The sequence below is a fragment of the Phascolarctos cinereus genome, unplaced genomic scaffold, assembly GCF_003287225.1.
Source record: "Phascolarctos cinereus isolate Bilbo 61053 unplaced genomic scaffold, phaCin_HiC Scaffold_3;HRSCAF=262, whole genome shotgun sequence".
Taxonomy (NCBI): domain Eukaryota; kingdom Metazoa; phylum Chordata; class Mammalia; order Diprotodontia; family Phascolarctidae; genus Phascolarctos; species Phascolarctos cinereus.
Genome location: NW_027555736.1, coordinates 70,042,430 through 70,046,577, shown reverse-complemented (window position 1 = coordinate 70,046,577; position 4,148 = coordinate 70,042,430).

Below are 4,148 nucleotides of genomic sequence, written 5' to 3'. Positions count from 1 at the left end.
AATGGAGTGTCTGGGTCTTGGCTTGGTAAATTGTACACTTCCATGTGAGCTTTGCCCACAAGGTTGGAGCCACAGTGAGAATATCTTATCTGTCCACCTTTCTTGTCCCCAAGGAGCTCAAATTGAAGAGACAATACACAAATGACTATTTACATCCATAACAGGATTGGCACATGTTCAGAGCATCTCTGATGCTAATCCCAACATGGAAGAGGTCAGGGACCCTGCTTCTGAGAGATACATGATGACATGTCATGGAATAATAGCTAACACTTGTATAGCATTTTAAGGTTTGCTAAGTACTTTCCAAATATTATCTCATTTTATCCTTGCCATGACCCTGGGAAGTAGGTGCTATTATCCTAATTTTACTGATGAGGAAACTGAAATAGACAGAGGTTAAGTGACCTGCCTAGGGTTACACATCTAGTCATTGTCTGAGGCCAGATTGACTCCATGCCTAGATCTCTGTGCACTATGGTGCATTTCTTAATGGAAGAACCTTTGAGTAACATTGAGAACATGTGTAGACATTCTGTAACTGGTTCCAGGCTACTAACCATGTGATGGACAGAAGACTCTGATTGACTGCAGTTGTAGATCCAGAACTCGAGATGACTTCAAAAGGCAATTGGCATTGGCTCTCTGGGTGGACCTCTGTTCTTGTTTTGACTCTTTTGATGACGGTATCCAATGGAGATATAAGGAGAGAGATCTTGGTCCCAACACCATAAGGCCTACGTTCATGGGTCTTGGTCCTTTGCCTTTATTTGTTCCTGCATTTTAGGCTAAGGAATCAGAGACTGTGACCTTGTGAACTTCAAAAAAAGGTCATGAAAGGGAGTTTCTTAGCATTTCATCATCTTAGTATCCAGCATAAAGAAATCCAGAAGTCTAGTCCATTTTGGGTTTTAGAGTCATTCTAGCATTATTGTCCTGCAGAGTAGGGCTAGACCTCCAGGATCCAGCCCAGCAGCAGCTGAGATGAGGATCTATCTTCAGTATACAATTGGACCTGAAACTTTGTGGCACTGATGTGGTATAGGGGAGGATATGCTCCCAAGGCATTGGGAGAAAATGTTAGTACATTTGTTCTTGCCATATCTTTGAAGTAAATATCCCTTATTTGTTCTTGCCATATCTTTGAAGTAAATATCCCTTTTATTGGTAAAAGGTGATTGATGTTATGTGATTAAATGGAACTGGGGCACTAGTCACTGGGTACTAACAGTGGGGGAACACAACCGTTGGAGTCTCAAGTCAATAGCATTAGAAAAGAGATGCCCCAAATCTTCAGGGTACCTCTAGAATCCTGAAGGAGACATGTAGCAGCTTAACTGAGAGAATGAACCCAGAGAGAGTACTTACCACATATACAAGATACATACAGAACAGCTAGAAAGTAATCTCAAAAGGAAACATAAGGAAGGAGGGGGAAGGGTGAGAGAGATGGGGAAGGCCTCCTGCAGAAGGTGGGATGTGGACATAGTACTTTGACCATCAAATATTTAATAACATTTTAAAAATAGAATTAGAATACAATGAAATGTTATTTGAAACCAAAACAATACTGAATACAATGGGATCTCTCTTTGATGATTCAGAAGGTACTTCAAAATCTTTACCATTTCATTTTTATTTTTATAGCATAACAAGGACTTGTAAATCACAAAAGAAAAATTGGATTCAGACAAGACAAATATGCTGGTGGTAAATTGAACGAAACATTGACAAATATAAAAGTCTGGGAAAAGAATTTTAGAAAACCTGACAATAATTAAATGAAATTAAAAATCTTGACAAAATAAGGAATCTTTCCAAATAAAATTTGAGTGATATTTTCTTATTACTGATAACATCAAATGAGGAGGAAAGGTAATAGGAGAGAGAGAAGAAGAGAAGAGAAGAGGAGAGGAGAGCAGGAGAATGGAGCAGACTGTAGGGAGGATTAGGGTGATTAAGGAGGAACAGGGAAAGGAAAAGGAAAGGAGAAGAGAGGAGAGGAAAGAATAGGTCAGTTCTTGAAATAATTACCACATGCATCCTAATACTGGTACACACATAAAATAAGATCTCTTTGAAAGGAATACACACACACACACACACACACACACACAGAAAAAAAACTGACTATAGGCTTCACTGAAATTTTAAATAAGCAGGGGTAGGGGAAAGCTGGGCTTATATTCAGACCAACAGGACAGTTCATTAGGCTATAATATACTTTGTATATTAGTCATAACTCATTCGATCCAACTTATTTATCTCTAAACAGTAGCTGTTACACATAGGGAATTTTTTAAATACATGATTTAGCTAGAGATGAGCAACTGCTTATGTTTTCTACATTAATTTTAAATGGGGAAATTTTCTTCTTCCCCTTTCTCCTTCGTTCTGGAGAGCAATTTGGAGCTTCACCCAAAGGGCTATAAAAATATGCATACCCTTTGACCCGGCAATATCACTTCTAGATCTGTATCCTAAAGAGATCATAAAAAAGGGAATAGGACCCACACGTATAAAAGTGTTTATAGCAGCTCTTTTTGTGGTGGCAAAGAATTGGAAATTGAGGGGATGTCCATCAACTGGGGAGTGGCTGAACATGTTGTGGTATATGAATATAATGGAATACTATTGTGCTATAAGAAATGATGAGTAAGCAGATTTCAGAAAAACCTGGAAAGACCAATACGAACTGATGCAAAGTGGAATGAGCAGAAGTAGCAGAACATTGTACACTGTAACAACAACATTATGTGATGATCAACTATGAATGACTTAGCTCTTCTCAGCAATACAGTGATCCAAGACAATTACAAGGGACTCATGATGTAAAATGCTGTAAAAAAACACATTTAGAGAAAGAACTAATGAACTCTGAATGCAGATCAAAGCATAATATTTTCATTTTTTCATGTGGTTTTTTTTTCCTTTTGGTCTGTTTCCTCTGTCACAACTGTGACTAATAGGGAAATAAGTTTTACATGATTCCACATATATAACCTATATCAAATTGCTCCTCAGTGTCACAGTTTAGCTACTGTTCTGTAACTCACGGTATTAGCATTGACTGGGGCACTATGAGGCTAAGTGACTTTCCTGGGTCAATTAACTAGGGTTGGAAGTAAGACTTTAACCCAGGCCTTTCTGACTGCAAGGCAAGACAGATCTCTCTGCACTATGAGGTACTACTTCAATCTGGATGGTTGCTAATCACTTTAACATTATTATGTAGGCTGGTTGTATGAATTCTTGCTTTGAAGACAGTGTTATTTGAATATAACTGTGCACAAAGGTTAACTATATGAAAATCTCAATGAAAACAATACAGATATTGAAAATTCAACTTGCTCAAAACAGAACTCACTATCTTTCCTTCAAAACTTTCAAACATCCCTATTTCTGTTGAGGAGAGCACCACCATTCTGTGAGTGTTCCAGGTTCATAACTGTGGCCTTATCTTTCATTCTTCACCTTCCCTTATCCCATGTATCCAGTAACTTGCCAACTCTTGCCTTTTTTACCTTCATAAGAAGCTGCTTGTTGGTAGCTGGGTCCAGACCTTTTGCAAAACTCAAAAACACAAACGAGGGATGTTAAAAGTGCAGTTACTGCCTTGTTTCTACTAGTCCTCCCTCCTGACAACAACAGCAAAAATGATCATTCACATTTACACAGTGTTTTAAGATTTAGAAAGTGCATTTCTCACAAAATTCAGAATTACAGCTGTTGACACTTTGGTGCTACAAGCTTGAGGTTGGAGCTCCTAAGGAGATGTGTCAGAAAGAGCCCTTCCCTCTATATTAATTGCTAAATAAGAATCCTCTAGAGCAAATGTGTTAACCTCTGGCCCACAACTCTGGAGTACAGCCAGAACCAGATGAAAATGTAATTGGGAGATGTTAACAAAATAAATAAAAATGCAAGATTACATGGATAATGTTCATTTATAGTTTTCTAAGTCAATAGGTGACCTGCAGGAACCTATTTTTATTTGAGCTTGGCACCGTTGCTCTGGAAGTCATAGAAACATAGTTTTATATCTGGAAGGGACCTTATAGGCCATTGAGTTGAATCCTGTCTTTTTACAGATGAGGAAACTAGGGCACAGAGAGGTTAAGTGATTCATTCAATGTCACACAGCTAGT